The sequence below is a fragment of the Lissotriton vulgaris genome, chromosome 11 (assembly GCF_964263255.1).
Source record: "Lissotriton vulgaris chromosome 11, aLisVul1.2, whole genome shotgun sequence".
Taxonomy (NCBI): Eukaryota; Metazoa; Chordata; class Amphibia; order Caudata; family Salamandridae; genus Lissotriton; species Lissotriton vulgaris.
Window position 1 is genome coordinate 1,040,783,034 of NC_141699.1, and position 17,857 is coordinate 1,040,800,890.

Genomic DNA, 17,857 nt, shown 5'->3' on the forward strand with positions numbered 1-17,857 from the left:
AATATGGCTAGCTAATCCTTCAAGCCTTTGCTCAAGAGAATACATAGAACGCAACGTGCTTATTTGGAAACCGGTAGTTGTTTCGGTTGTCTCTTGCATCATGAAGATTCAGTTGACTCTATTGTTTTGCACCATAGAAATTATGCAGATCATTTGAACAGTGCTCGCCCATTACAGAAATCCGAATTTACTTGACTTCTTAACGGATATTTCTGGAAGATACTTACTCCCCCAGCAGATTCCTCCCTTTTGACTATCACAGGTGCCAGTCTAGATCTGGAAACTTCGACATAGCTCTCCAGCGCCGTTAAGGGGTGCTGGGACCGATTTGACGCCAGAAACAAGATTGTGATGATGTAACTGGAGCCATTTAGAGCACACCCTGGTTCCCCGACGTCTGTTCTCATGCGTTTTTCAACCATGTCTCTCAATATGGCGATGAGACTAACTTCTAGAATGAAAACAGGTGAAATTGGCATCTTTTTATAAGACTTTTCAAAAAATGTTTTTGTATCAGAGATCTAGATTAAAACATGATTAAAAGTGAAATACACCAAAAAGAGCAACATTTTTTTACAATTAATTTCATACAGGCTAACTAAAAAAGGCAATTATTTAACACATTACCCCATCTCCTGCAACAATAATTCCTTAACGTCTTGAGAGACCTATTTGAACATGACTTTACATACATAACAAAAGCAGATCTATTCTTCTCACTTAAAACAATAACCTTAAATTGTTACACTCCCTTGAACAACAAACCTCAATATAATCTTCCATATCCAGTGTACCCTGCGCTTATCTGAACCTTTAGCTAACCATGTATTGGACCCACATTTTATTAAACCTTACGATGGCTCCACAACGGGTGGCATATATCTTCCGATCCACTTTCCATTAGAAGGAATGGATTGTGATTTCACCTGTGCAGTAACAGTGCTCTGACCACCAATATGAACACATAAATCAGTTCTTGATACATTGGGGTCAATTTTAATGGGGTGATATCCCAAAAGCACTAAAGAGGCACTAGGTACAAGCCGTATTTGCATGGTCAACTTCAGATACTAAAAAATTGCGTCCCAAAAATCTTGAAGAGCTGCACAGTGCCACAAACTTCGCCTATAGAAAATTAACTGATTATACAAGTCAACTATCAAAAAAGCGAAGAAAAGATACTTTTCAGACAGAATTAAAAATGCTAAATGTGCAAAAAAAGAATTCAATAAAATTCTCAATGAATTTCGTAAACCAAATTGTCTAGAAGCAGCTCATCCAGTTACTCAAGAGTTCACAGACAAACTGGCAAATCATTACACAGACAAAGCAGACACGTTGGACTAATACTTAAAGCAGAGACAAAGCATGAGCACTAACCCTTTTACAATACTACAATCCAAGAATACTCTAACTCAGCCTCTCTGTTCCTTCCAACACATTTCACACAATGAATTTATGGACCTGGTCAAAGTAAGCAGGCCTGCTGGCAGCCCTTCTGACTCGTGTCCAACGCAAACCTTTCAGACAATTCTTCTAACTTCTGCTGCCACTCCAGTAAGGAGAATCAACAACAAGTCCTTAACTACTGGAATATTTCCAGAAGAACTCAAAAGGCCATCACTTGAGAAAACAAACTTGGACCCGCTGAACCCTGAGAACTACAGACCAATTTCAAATGGACCTTTGATGGGCAAACTGATAGAAAGAGTAGCGTTCGCCAAGATGTCACAACTTATTGAAGATAATGCCATACCTTCAGACTTCCAAACAGGATTCCGTCCAGGAAGAGGCTCAGAATCGGTCATTGCCATCTGGGATGACCTGAAGAACACAGTTGACTGCAACGGGTTGCTGCGTTACTTACCTTGGACCTCTCTGCTGCCTTTGACACATTTGACCATGACACACTGATATAAAGACTCTACGAAGTCGGTATAGAGGGGACTGCTTTAGACTAGATTCCATCCTACCTTCGCAACAGAACTAATGTCACCCATACCCCACCTTTCTCGTCCAAACCGTACTATTCAAAAGCAGGGGTCCCTCAAGGCTCTATTATCTCACCCATGCTTTTCAACATCTATATGAAGTCATTACCGGCACTGATCAATCAATTTCACCTCATGCGCTATAACTATGCAGATGACACGCAAATACTCCTTCAACTGGAATGCCCCAAAGACATTGGAAACTCGCCAATTTCCAGTTGTCTCAGAGCCGTGGATCAATGGAGGACGTGGAGCCATCTCAAATTGAATGCTTCCCAAACAGAAATACAACTCCAAAAATATCAAAGGAAGTAAGAAACTTCGGAATGACCATGGACTGAGCTATCGATGAATTCCCAAGTGGACAAACTAGCAAGATCAAGCTTTTTTACTATAAAAACTCTACGACAAATCTTCCCCCATTTGAGATTTTCACACAAGGTCCAGGCTATCATTTCCCTTGTTCTGTCCAAACCCAATTACGCCAATAGCCTCTACCACGGATCACCTTTAACGGCCATGAAAAGACTGCAACAGATTCAGAACTCGGCTGCCAGACTACTCTTACATATAAAACCGCAAAAACACATCTCCCCTGCCTTGAAAGCCCTGCATTGGTTACCAGATGCCAGAAGATCCATGTTCAAGCTGCTTTGTTTAACTCACAAAGCGATACAAAGAACGGGACCACTCTTCATCAGGTATAAAATCACCAAACACATTCAACAAAGGAACCACGCTCAAGACTGGCACCTCGCCTCAAAATCCCAAGATACAAGAAAAAACATGGGTGGCACATCATTCTCTGTTCATGCAGCGAAACCATAGAACTCTTTACCCCCAACATAAGATCCACGGATGACCACCTTATTTTCAGAAAACTACTCAAGAATTGTCTCTTCCCCACATAACCGCCATACGGAAACAGATATACAGCATATCTCTCTGTATATAAGCATTTAATTGTACTATACTTATGTACCTGTATATGTGTATTGCTTTGTAAAAACTTGTAGAGTAATTATATATAAACATATATATTTAAACATTTTCATCATTTCTGCTTAACAAATGTACATATTACTGATAGTTACATTATTCTGTTTTTAACATGTATATAAGTGACTGCATAAATAAGTAAATCTTGAATCATCACTATTGATCCACAAAAAAAAAATATATATATATAAATGAAAATAGTGAACAAGTGGCGTTCGCGCTGCGAAACGCGTCTCGGACAACTTGGGCGAATAAAATTTAATTAAGCACGAAAATTGGGTCCGTGTCCTGTTCTGCTGACTACCGCGTGATTGAAGACGCTGCGGCCGCGCAGGATTTGTTTATATATATATATATATATATATATGTTTATATATATATAGTACAACACTTGAAAGCCGGAGTTTATTTAATGAAACTTAAATCTACATATACTACCTACCTTTCATGTACTTACAGATCTATATATTAAGTCATTTTCTTCTAATTCAACATATCCAAATGCACTACCCTATTTCTCCCCATATACCTCTATCAATATATCCTCTAACTCCGTTGTCTCATTCATCTCAAACCCCAAAACACTGCCATGATCCCCAAAATAACCCTTTCAAGACTCCCACCTACTCTACCCCTCCTGGCATCATCTCATACCTCTTTTACTATTCCGATCCCCAAAAACAAGCCTTACTAAACCCTCCCTTTGATTCCTCCCCTCCACCTCCATTTTACTCATCCCAAGCCTCCTCCTACTGCTATGAACTCCAAAATATATTTTAAAACAATCTCTCTTCTATTCCTTCACTATCCTTTTCAATCCAAACAGACTAACGTCCACCACTTACATTAATTTCATATGTTACTAAACAAATTCACCCTAAATCCTTTATGGGTTCCAGAGTAGCGTGCTACTTGCCGAAAAAACACTTCAACACCTCAGCAGGGGTAGCAAGCGCTATATAAATACAAACCTTTTTACCTCGTCTACCCATTCGCTATCCTCAATCCAAATAACTAACATATCCACCATTCAAATTACTTTCACATTTCACTATACTAATTCACTACTATTCTTTTATGGGTTCTGGAGTAGTGTACTACTCATCAAAAATAAAAGCACTTCAACACCCCATCAGGGGTAGCAAGCGCTATATAAATGCAAAACTTTTCCCCCTCTTCTATCCTTTCACTTTCGTTCTCAATTCAAATAAATGACTAACATATCCACCACTCAAATTACTTTCACATTTTACTATACTAATTCACCTCTAATCCTTTATGGGTTCCGGAATAGTGTGCTACTCGCCGAAAAAGCGATTCAAAGCCTCATCAGAGGTAGTAAGTGCTAAAAATTACAATTACATTACATGGGACCAATTTGCTACTTCAGTTGAAACACTGGCCTGACAATCCCGGATTGATCTTATGAAGGAATTGCGGAGTTCGATTAATCAACCACTTTCCAAAGAACTGAATTTGCCACCTATTAGCGCCTCTAAGCACTGAGAAATTCAATGTTAACTGTACCTCAAACCTCTATTGACAATACAAAGCCTTCATATTTTCCCCACTTACTTATGGCGGATAATCATCAACCCTTTTACTTTGAGAAGAAATGTTTTCTTACTGCCTGGTCACTTTGGGACAACCAGGTTTTTCCTTTTTAGTAACTAATTTATATCAATTACTTTTAATCTAGGAAGTAAAATACTATATAAACACTGCAACCAGTAGTTTTCCCTTAAATCCTCCTTTATTTTGAGGTTTTCCACCTGCCTCTTCCAATAAAGTCTGACTTATTAAAACCTTTTGCCCTCCATTTTGATAAAGGGCCTTGATCAACCCTTTCCCTTCGATCTCGCACCAAGTTAGACATGCGTGTGGCTGCATTTATATAGGGAAAATAGTAGTTCTTATAAAAGTGCATTTTTTTTAAAAAACAATGTAAAATCATATATTCAACTTTCTAGGGGGAATGAGTCAATCTTAAATTGTCAATTATATTCTTCTAAAATCCAATTCATAAGGTCAATCTTAAAAATCAAATATGGTTCAGGTGTTGCTCGAAATCTAAACATATATTGGGCAAAATAGGCGTAATAGTATTCTCTCAGATTAGGAAGAGCTAACCCACCTTCTTCCATACTTCTATATAAAGTGCCAAGTGTTAATCTGGGGTTTGTATCCTTCCAAATAAAAGATGAAAAAATAAATTATATTTCCTTAAAAATGCTACATTTAACACACAAAGTATTTGTATAAAACTAAAAGTCAAACAAGGGGAGAATCGCCATCTTTATCAATACAACTCTACCCCTCAGAGCAGTGGAGCGATTTACATCAAACTAACCATGCTTTTACTATAAATACCAGAGGGCTGTAATTTAACTTCTACAGGTCTTTGACCTTGCTTGTGCAGATGACCCCACACGGCACTTAGGTTGGTTATGGATACGGTCCTGCAGCACTGCTAATACAATATATGCCCCACTATTGCACAACATAGTTTGTTTCTGTTTTGTTAATTTAGTAGCTTCATAATGCTTGAAACACTGCATAGATCTCAAACACTGTAAGAAACAGGGTTACTAGTTGAGAAGAGTAAAGCCCTACTCAAACAGCGAACCCCAAATTAACCTGAGCTCAGCCCTCTGGTACGCTTGGTACAGAGCAGTCCTGCTTAATTCAGAGGCAATGTGTAAAGATTTATGCAGCAATACACTCAATAATAAAAGGACTCACAACACAAGATACATCCTACACCAATTTGAAAAACTAGAGTTAATGTAATAAATAATTTAAGACCATAAATACAAAAATCCACTGTCACTATAGATCTGCCCCTGGTGGTGTTTGGTGTTCTAGAAGGTGTACAAAGTCCAGCTAGGTGCCTAGTATTTTATGCAATCCTGCTTGCAAGAAGGGAGATCTGCAGGAAATGGAAAGACTCTTCACCTCCTACTTTTAGAGATTGGCAAACTTCAGTCCTGCAGACCTCACGTACCGATCTGGCTAGATCCGGTAATCAGAGTAAAAGGGCGTTCTGGTATTTATTATCCTGGCTTCATTGATGTATCCAGGGTTTTTTTCCCCCCCCGGGTCCAATGATTGATCTCCTATGGTGCTTCTAAAACTTGCACCAATGGAACAGCCGTTAACCGGTTCATGCCCGGCCCCTACTGGCTGTCAAACTACCTCACGGTTTGCCGCAGATTGGTAAATCATGGACTCTGTGCCTTCTTGGAAAACAGTTGACAGCTGAGGGATAGTTGGCCCCCACTAGATTTGTATCCCTTCCAGTTTTTTCAAATAAACTGAGACAGCTGCTCTCTGTAAATTCCTTTTGGTACTTTGTCTACATGGTGGTTATGAGGACACAAAAAAAAATAATAATAAAAGGACGCACAACACAAGATAAATCCTACACCAATTTGAAAAACTGGAGTTAATGTAATAAATAATTTAAGACCATAAATCCAAAAATCCAGTTCGTAGAACCGGAGATCTGCAATGTTAAAGATTTAAGGGAAAATAGCGCCAAAAAGCACAAAGCACCAACTGTGGTTATCTGGTCCCTCTAGACTAGGACAAAGTCACAAGTTCAGGCCGACCCAAAGGAGCGCGGACCCGCTACAGGGATCCAGTTAGGATTCCACATCACTCCTCAACCAGGAATTAAGGGCCTATGTCCAGGTTGTGCCGCGCAGCAGAGACAATGCAAGGTCCTGATGTGGAGATCTGTTGTGCAGCGGTGGATCTGGGAAGCTGCAAGGTGAGGTCATTGTCGAGGATGCCGTTGACAAGTGGTTTCAGATGCAAAGTTTTGTGTCGGGGAAGCGTCGCTCAGTGTCGGTACTGCTGGGACCACAGCTGTGCTGCCAGAGCACCTTCAGGCAGACTGGCAATGGTCCAGTAATGGAGTGGCACCACTTGGGTGGGGCCGGGCTCACAGCTGGCAGAATCCAGATGCTGGATTCAAGGTTCTTGGAATCTGTTCTGTCCCTGAAGCTCTGTTCAGGAGGCACACCAACTGGCCCTTGGAGACACTATGGTGCCCTGGGTTCAAGAAGCAGTCACACCAAAATAGAGATTACAAAGAGCACAGATATCCAAGGAGTGTCCTGGTGCTGCAGGTATGTAGACCTCTGATCCTAAAGGTATAAGTGAGAGGACTCAAACTAAATGGCTTCATTGAAAATCTAGATTTTCAGACTACGTTTAAAAGAGACTGCATCCTTAATAGCATACAGAGGTCAGGGGAGAGCATTCCAGCTAGCAGCAGTTACCACAGAAAAGAAGGATCCCCCCATTTCTCCTTCCTGGTCTTGAGACCCACAGCCAGCTGAGCGTCCCCTGAATGTAAGGTTCTGGAGAGCAAGTATTGAGAGAGTCACTTAGATAAATATCTAGGACCTAATCTACAAAAAGCTCTGTGGGCCAGCACTAGTCCTTTAACCTTTACTCTTGCCCGAATAGGCAGCAAATGTAACTCCTTAAGATGGGCCTAAATTGAAACATTCCTCTGGATGTCAAGCAGGAGCCTAGCTGCAGCATACTACACCAGCTGGACTCTCTTACGTAGATACAGATTGAGTCCCCAGTATAGTGTATTGGCGTAGTCCAACCAAGATGTTCAGATAAGAGGCCAGAAGAAGGAACCAAAACTTCCTCAGGAATCACACGAGACCACAACAAGTAAACATTGTGCTCTCCAATTGTGGTTTGAAGGCCAAATTACTATCAAACTTCACTCATAGGTTCTTCACTACGACAGTGGGGGTCAGAGGAGATGGAGCAGAACATGGCCAAATCTCACCACACCACAAAGGAGGGTGTTATATCGTAATCCTGTACTTCCCTGTGCCCTGGTTATCTCTCCTGCGCGAGAGCACCCATTGTCACCTCACCCCTTCCTATTGGCTCCCCAACGTTCCACCTTTTCCCCTATCTCATGGAACTGCCAAACTGTCGCTGTTTTGATATTCTCCCTGACCACGCACTGACCGGGTGCGGGGCTGTTAATTGATTAAACTTAATCGCAGTTTAACTTCCTGAGTTCTACTTTCAACAGTGGCGATGAGGTAAAGCTACAGCCCCTCACTACGGATTTGATTAATTTGTACTAAAGTCGGAATCTTAATAGGAATTCTGCTTGATATACTGAAACCTGCTTTCCTACCTGGGTTCCGTGAAATGCACGTCGGGGCACCCTGAACGAGGTGTGAGCGCCTTCTAAGCTTCCCTGCAGTAACACCGGAGTTCAGAGCATCTGCGTCTGCTGTGCACTGCATTTCCCTGAGGGTTTGCTGTCCTCCGCGTTGAGCTACACAGTCGCCATCCGGTATTTGCTGTGGATGACGCCCCGTCAATAAACCTTGCCCCGAAATCGTGTGAAGAGGTACTGAGTATGTGCAACCTCGAACTGCCGTTCTGATGGTAAGGGCCAAGTCGGCTAAGTGTGAGAGCCTGAGCAAGCTGTGCGCGCGTGTGTTATGTTTCCGGCAGCAGCGTCAGACTGCTGAGGCGCGCAGTGACATTTCTTTCAAGAATATTTAATTTCGTGAGGGCATCTACGTTCTTTGAAGCGCGCAGTAACATTTCCAGTCAGCTGCTTTCGCGCGTCAATTTCCTCTCAGCCAAGTCCTTCTGCGCATGCTCCTGCACGTTCCACGTCACTGGAACGCAGCGCCTGGCACCATCTTGTGGTAATATCCTTCGGATATTGCATACCATCGTTTCTAAACCAGGCACATACACGGTGATGTGCACACCTATGTAATTTAAAAGGAAACGTTTTCTGCTCACGCAAGCATGTGTCTGAAATGAATTTAATTACAAACAACTTTGCTTGAAACATAAGTCTATACCACAGTGTTGACTAAACTGATGCCTCCTGCCTGTGAAACATTCCTGTTATAATAGAAGCTTACATTTGGGCAATTAGACATTTAATCATGTTTCAATGCATCTCAAATTCTCGAATTAACTCTTTAAAGGCAAGTGGCAAGTGTTGATACACTAGGAACAACTGCAACGTAGAATTTCGCTTGCGCTTTTAAACCTGAACCTTGTTTGTCTTCCTTCTTCGACTTATTCACAATGTGTGCCCTTAGTTCGTTGAATCTTGCACAACCCCAAGATTTCCTACCTCTTAAAGGTGCTCCTTGTATGCCATAGAAGGAGTGGAAAGAGTATTTCACTAATTATATAGAAACTGTTGAAGATGAGGATTTCACTGCTGAAAAGAAAAAAGAAAGTGCTTTTGTACTGCTTAGGTCCCGGGGATGTCAAGACTTACAATAACATAGAAAAAAAAGTAAGAGAAGGAAATGATGTTTATCAACATGCATTAGATGACTTGGATGCCCATTTTTCACCTATTGTATGTGTTGCTGTTGACCGCTATAAATTTTCAAAAAGAAAACAGGGCAAATATGAAAGCATTGATGATTATGTTGCGGCCTTGAACAACTTGGCTTTAACCTGTAGATTTGGTCAATTGCAAGAAGAATTTGTTCGTGATCAAATCATCATGCATGCGAGCAATCCTAACATCCAAGACAAACTATGGGTTAATGGAGAATCTTCCTTAAAAGAAGTTGTTGCTCTAGTTAAAAAAGCTGAACTTACAGGCAGATGTGCCAAAGCAGTTTTAGATGAGCCAGTTATCGTTAAAGCTATTCATTCTTCAAACCCAAACAAACTAAGACAAAAGGCCAACAATAAAGAAGTTGAGCATGAGTATCATAAGAAAAGTGAACCTTACAAATCTAGGCACAAAAGTGAGAAAAGTCACAGCAGTAAATACAAAAATCCACCTGAACTCAAATGCTATCGATGTGGTTCTCCTAGCCATTTAGCTGATTCCACAAAGTGCCCTGCAAGATATCAGAAATGCTTGTCATGTGGCTTGACAGGTCACATCGCAAAGGCCTGCAATAGAGCATCCTCTAAACAAAGCAGACATGTCAGACACATTCAGGATGAGAGTGACTCTTCAGAAGAAAATTCAGAGTACTCGGATTCAGATAGCATCAACTAGGTGTTCTCCATGGAGTATGATGTATTGGAGCTTACACCCACTAAAAAAAAGAAACCTATGTGCGATGTGAAATTGGGAGGGGTAACTGTGAACTTAATGGCTGATTCTGGCTCCCCTTTCACAATCATCAATGAGAATGTATGGAAACAATTGCTCACTGATAAAATTGGAACATCGCTAGAGAAGTCAAACATCATTGCTAGAAGCTACACTGGCAACAACATAGAATTTCTAGGAACACGTGATTTAGAATTCGAGTTCAAAAACAGGAAAGCTTGTTGTAAACTCTTCATTGCAAAAAAGGACCTTCTGTACTTGGCTGGAGCGATCAAGCCGATCTGGGAATAATCCTCAACCCAAACAGCGCTGACCCTGTTTTGTCACTTGATGAGTCATGCAAGAATACCATTCATAAAGATTTTCCTGAAGTGTTCTCTGGTAAAGTGGGTCTTCTTAACAGTTTTGAACATAAAATTGAACTTAAAGACTCAGCTGTTCCATGTATTCACAAGGTAAGACACTTACCTATGTCGGTAAGGAATGATGTTCAAACAGAATTGAATAGACTGGTCAAAGATGGAATAATTGAGGAGGTTGAATCCGCGGAGTGGGTTTCTCCCTTGGTTGTGGTCAAACATCCCGTTGGGAAAATTTGACTGTGCATTGACCTTAAGGATCTTAACAAAAACATTATTGTTGACCAGTATCCACTACCACATATTTGTGAAATGTTTAATGCCACTAATGATATGTGTATTTTCTCCATAATAGATTTAAAATCCGCGTATCACCAGATACCCCTACACGTGGACAGCAAGAAATACACCACATTCATCACCCCATTTGGTTGTTACCGTTTCACTAGGGTACCGTTTGGGTTAGCCTCTGCCGCAGCGCTTTTCCAAAGGGTCATGACTTCCATCTTGGAGGGCGTTGCAGGCATCAGGTTCTTCCAGGACGATATTTTGGTCATGGGTGGCAATCAACTGGAACATGACACACGCTTAAAGCAAGTTTTCAACAAACTTAAAATGCATGGTCTTACTGTCGAACTAGATAAATGTAAAATATCTCAGGACAAAGTGGTTTATTTGGGGCACACTATTAGCCACGAGGGTATCAAACCAAAACAAGGCTTAGTAGATGCCATTCTTAATGCTCCCTGCCCATCCAGTAAAGAGGACATTAGAGCCTTTCGCGGATTAACGGAGTATTACTCCAAATTCATAAGGAACTTTTCAGAAAAAATGTACAGTCTAAGACAGTTACTGAAAAATAAAACAAAATTTGAATGGTCCCCAGAATTTCAGAACACCTTTGAAACGATCAAGAAAGAAATAGGTGAAGCATCTTTCCTCAAGGGATTTGATCCTAAAGCCGAAATCTATGTCACAACTGATGCAAGCAACAAAGGATTGGGTGCGGTGTTAGCACAGAAGGACAATTCAAACCAAGAATGGGTTGTGGCTTTCGCCTCCAGATCACTCACCCCTGCTGAGGAGAAGTACTCTGTAATAGAACGTGAGATGCTTGCCTGTTCATGGGCGCTCAATCACTTCAGAGCATACATATGGGGATACAATATACATCTTCGCATGGACTACAAGCCATTGATCAAAATCTTATCTGCTTCTGGTTTGCAAAATGCCTCACCACGACTAAGTAAAATGTCGATAAAATTATTGGACTACAACTACATAGCAGAATATTGGCCAGGTATCAAGAACAAAGTCGCTGATTTTCTCAGCAGATTACCCCTGCCACATAATGAGAACGTGAATGCTCCAGAGGATGATGAAAGAGTGACTCTATTTTTCAACACAAATTTTGAGGGAATCTCTACTGGAGAATGGGAGAATCACATGTCTCAGGATTCAACACTAAAAGACGTATGTAAATTTGTCAACACCTCTTGGCCAGAGAAACGACATCTTCAGGACAACATAAAAGTGTATTGGGAAATAAGGAATGAACTAAGCTATGAAAATAATGTGTTATATAGAATCGGAAAGGCCATCGCCCCCATCACACTTAGAGACAAAATCCTGAAACTTTGCCACATGGTCACCTTGGCATCACTAAAACCAAGCAAAGAGTCAGAACCTATTACTGGTTGCCCGGTATTGACAAGCAAATTGAAATCCTCATAAGGAACTGTGTTGAATGCAGTGACTCAGATAAAACTCTCAAGACATCCAAAGTGTCCCTTTCTCCACTCCACCCTCCCCAAATGGCCTGAGAAAAATTAGGCCTGGACATTGCTGGGCCAATTGAAGGACACGATGGAGGAATCAAGTACATCATAGTGGTCATCGATCACTTCTCAAAATGGCCGGAAATAGAGGTGGTTTCTGAAATAGGCAGTACAACAATCATATCTTTCCTGGATAAATTGTTCTTAAGTGAAGGTCTACCCAAATTTATTCTCACAGACAATGGTCCACAATTCTGCTCAATGACATTCAAATCATTCCTTGAAAGGAACTGTATCACCTACCACACTACTTCATTATACCATCCAGAAGGTAATGGCCTTACTGAACGCTTCAACCGTGTCCTGAAGGGACACATACAATTGCCAAGGAATGCTAACCTTAACTGGGAAGAAGAAGTGTTCAAACTCATCTGGGCCTTCAGAATTTCTCCTTGTACCAGCACCCGCAATGCACCTTTTGTTCTCATGAGAAACAGACAGCCCCTGAGCATTGACCTAGGATGGATGCCTGTTTCTAAACAACTTGAATGGTCGCCAGATGTCATTAGGAACAACATTATCAAGGCGCAAAAATACTACAAAGAATGGTATGACTCTAAACATAGTGCAAAAGAACACTCATTCAAAGTAGGGGATCTTGTAAAAGTTCGTTTAGAGAAAAAAGTAAGGAAAGGAGAAAGCAGATCCACCTCTCCTCTTCGCATCGATGAACTTTATAACAACGCCGCTAGGCTCAGCGATGGGAAAGTGTGGCACATGAGTAGATTGGCAAAATGTCATCTTGAAGGCAAAGCTCCTAGTCAAATGCAACCCAATGTGTATTGCAAAGATTTGTGGGTTGATTATGGTATGACTAGTTCAGAATATAGTTGCTTGCCCAGCAATGAGACTTCACATGATTTCCCACCTGTCTCTGACTTTGCTGATTGTCACTCATCAGACCAGTCTGTTGATGTCGGTCCACACACTCCGATACCAATGCGGGTTGTCATGGCGACTCACACTCTGACTCTGAAGTCATGTCTGACAGTCATAACTTCAGTGGTAAGTCAGGCAGAACCAGTAATGATCCTCACTCTGACACCGATTGTGTTCCTGATCCTCACCTTGGAGGTTTGGTCGAACCATTCGTAAACCAAAACGTTATGAAGACTTTGTATATGAGTAATATCCACAGTTCATTCCACATGACTGTATGTTTCACCGCTGATTGTTTCATCTGTTAAACTCTCAAGAGAGGAAGGTGTGTTATATCGTAATCCTGTACTTCCCGGTGCCCTGGTTATCTCTCCTGCGCGAGAGCACCCATTGTCACCTCACCCCTTCCTATTGGTTCCCCAACGTTCCACCTTTTCCCCTATCTCAAGGAACTGCCAAAATGTCACTGTTTTGATGTTCTCCCTGACCACGCACTGACCGGGGGCGGGGCTGTTAATTGATTAAACTTAATCGCAGTTTAACGTCCTGCTTCCTGAGTTCTACTTTCAACAGAGGGGGAGTTCCAAAGACAAGTACCTCTGTCTGTCTTGTATTGCACTGGAGGTTGCTTTAGCACATCCACTGAAACACGTGTTGTCAGCATAGGAGATGACCTGCACTTCAAAGGATTCCACCAGAGTTGCCAAAGGAGACATAAAGACATTGAACAATGTCAGACTCAAGGCAGAGCCCTGGGAAACCCCCAATCCTTCACCCTGGTAGCAGGGTAATTGAGTAGCAGTCAATCTTGCAGAGCCGTACAACAGTCCTTCTCAATATTTCACAGGTTCAGAGGTATACTGAAGAGTTGGGTATGAGGGTCCGATATGTATACCTGGTTTCCGCTTTCAAGTAGAAGGTTCTGGAGGTTTCCACCCCCCTAAGGTATTTGGAATTTCCTGCCTCCATGTCCTGACCCAGATTGCCTGGGTCACAATAGACTAGTGTCAAACCCTTTGTTAGTGTGCTGAGACAGAGCCTTTGTGATGTGCAAGAGTGGTTGGTGACAGCTCCTCTCCCTCATCAAGTCAAAGATGGCTTATCCTGCCAGTACCTATCGCCCTTTGTTTCACTATCTGGGAGCAATTCACAAAGACCAACTGACAGATTTACCTAGTCATGTGACCCAGGGATGTGTTGCAGGCACCAAATGGTTAAGGCAAGACAATGTAAATATTCTGAAAGTGGTGTTTTCAGAACTATGACTTAAAATCTGACTTTACCATTAAGGACGGCTTTAAATTACAATTCTTTAGACACCAAACTCAACTTGTCCACCTGCTCCCAATTGAAAGTTTGCACTTATTTAAAAAAAAAAATCTTTTTATTTAACAAAACCAAAAGGATCAGGTGACATATGGTGCTTCCACATTTGCCATATATACATTTCCGTACAACAAAATAAGAAATACAGAACAACATTTAGGGATCACAGGGACTCCAAAGCTACTGCTACATCTCGAGCAACTGGAGGAGCACAGATATCCCCCCTGGTATCCATTCCAGGCACCCCAAACTTTGCCCCACTTCGCGGGGCAGCCCCTAGCAACGTAAACCGACCTCTCTCTGTACATGAACCAATCCAGGTCCTCCATTCACCTCTCGATCCGGTGCGTGTGACTGGCGCCCAACAACTGAGCAATGTTACTCCTAGCAATCATACATGCCAGGGTCACGCCCTGCTTCCCATATGCACTAAAGTCCGTAGGCTCCCGAACATTTAGAATACATCGTCGGGCCTCCAGCAATATCTCCACCCCCAACACCTCTCGCATCCTGTCGTGAATTTTAACCCAATAGTCCTGTATTTCTACACAATGCCACAAAATATGTATAAAAGTTTGTGCCTCTCCACACCCCCTCCGGCACTCCCCACTCTCCGCCAGACCCACATGCACCAGTCGGGGCCCCGTGATGTATGCCCAGTGGAGAATCTTCAATTGCACAAGCCTGAGTCTCATTTGGATGGCCACTACTTTTGGGGAGGAGACTGCCTCCCTCCAATCCTCATCATCTAATTCCAAGCCATCAGCGCCCCACTGCTCCCTAATGGTCGCCAGCGGATCCCCCATATTGTTGATAAGTTTTTTATATATTAACGAAATAGTCTTTTCAGGAAGATAACCGTCCAACACTCGATCCTCCAGGGGGGAGGCATCCAGGGGCGAGGTGCCTCTGGGGATAAGCGCGAGTAGGGCATGCCTAACCTGGAGGTATCTATAAAGCTCAATCTCCTGTAGAGGATTTCCTTTTCCAGGAGGGCATCGAACGGAAAGTAATCACTTATTATATGCTAACCTAATGTTAGCATATGGAAAAGGTAGCCCTTGCCGTAGTGAAAAACAAATGTAAGAGTTTTTTACAACTAGTACATGTCCAACATTTTAAACACATTGTACTCTACCGTCTGGGCTGTTTAGGGCATACCCTGGACTGATCTATGTGTATTAATAAGGACAGTTTAGGTCTGGCAAAAGGTTTTTTGCCAGGTCGGCAAATGTTTTGTTTTGCCAGGTCGATATGGCAGTTTAAACTGCACACACAGATCTGTGTCAGGCCTGAGACATGTTTAAAAGGCTACTTGAGTAGGTGGCACAATCATGGATGCAGGGCAACTAGTAGCATTTTATTTACAGGCCTTGGGTACATGCAGTAGGGACTTACAAGTAAATTAAATGTGCCAATTGGGTGCAAGTAAATTCTACCATGCTTAAAGGAGAGAGAGCAAAAGCACTTGTCAGCAGTTCTTAAAGTGTGCATAGTCCTAAAAGCGGATTCAGAAACCTGGAGGGTAAAGGCAAAAAGTCTGGGGATGACCCTGCGAGAGGGCCAAGTCCAACAAAGACTCTTGTATTGGCTTCCTAGTATCTAAAATTCGGCATTATATCATCTGCATAAAGTTTCTCATCTATATGTGGCATAGGTGGAGGAATCTCCCCATCTTTTCATATTGCAATTCCCAACGGTTCAATAAAAAAGACGAAGAGGAACTAAGACGGGGCAGACCTGTCTGGTCCCTCGTCAAACTTTTAATGTCCCTGCTTCTAAAGCATTAATTATTTTTAAATTTATTTTACAAGGCCTTGGAATTTCCTTATGAAAGGGGAAGATCAGTAAGGAATTTGCACGTAAATGGAGGATCCAGGAGAAAGATTGTTACAGAAGGTAAATAACTTTTTTTCTGATGGGTGCTTCAATCTGCAGAATTCTCACCTTTGAATAGAATCCCAGGCAATACTCCTTGGTGGGTCCAAAGGAAACATTTAAACAAGGAAAACCTGTAGGACTGAGTGAAGAAAGTGGCCATCACTCCTTACTTCCCAATCCAGATTACAGTGTTTTGCGAATGTGTGGAAGAAAGCCCACATCGCCACTTTACAAATGTTTACCACCAGAACATCTCTGGCCAAGGCCACCGTGGAATACTTTGCCCAGGTGGAATGTGCCCAGATTTCCTCAGGTGCTTATTTCTTCACCAATGTGCATCAGATCTTTATACAGGGTATAAAGTATAAATCAGCAGGAAAGTGTTCTCTTTTGAAATACCTTGCATTTCTTGTTACCTGTGTATCCGAAAAAGAGCTGGTCGTCCCACCTGATCTTCTTTGATCAGGTGATAAAGTAGCTTACTGCATGCCTATGCAACCGCTCATCCTCTTTGGTAGAGTTGGCGGCAGATAGAAAGTGGGCAACATGACAGCGCACGAGATGGAATGGACACCTCCTTTGATAGGAAAGCTGTTTTAGTTTGTAGTACAAGCCTATCTGGAAAGAACCATGTGAAAGCAGGAACACTCAAAGCCTGAAACTTGCTAACATGAATAGCTGAGATCACCACAGCTAAAACACAATCTTTAACATACTTAGCTGCAACTATGTAAGGGATCGAAGAGAGCACCTATTAACAATGTCAATACTAAACACAGGTCCCATTGCAGCATGACAAAAGGGTCTAGTGGAAATACATTTACAGTTCAAAACTCTGGCAACCGCCGGCAAGTTGAATAAAAAGATTGGTCTGGGAAACATAAAACTACCGTTAAGGCCACAACATATCTGTTGGCTGTGCGAACTGGACAACCCTGTTAAGGATAACATGAACTGGAGGATGTTAGCCAAAGTCGTGTTCAAGGGGTCAATGCATCTACTTGTGCACCATGCTATAAATGCATTCCATCTCTGGTAATAGAGGACAGACAAAGAGTGACAGGCTGACAATCAAACCAACAACTTCCAGTGGAAACCGAAAGGAACTCATGTTGTCTCACTCAATCTCCATTCATGGAGGTGTAATCCTTGGAAATTGGATTGCAGGATCTGACCCCCCCCCCCCGACTGAGAAGGTCCACTCAGAGCAGGAGACATAAGGTGCAGTAGGTCTGTGCACCACACACTTCTTGTCCATTGCGGGGAAAGAGAAAGGCTTGGGCAAGATCCTGTCAAATCGAGAAGAAAGGGTATGAGAGGAGCTGTACAGTAGAATTGAAACTTTCACTTCAACTGAAACACGTCCCACAATGCTTCCTGCAACAGATGCTGGAGGACACAAAATGTTGGGCCCTTGGCACTGCTGTTAGTGGCAGGCAGGACCACCTTAAGTATGCTCCACAGGGCAAAGATGTCCCGAACCAC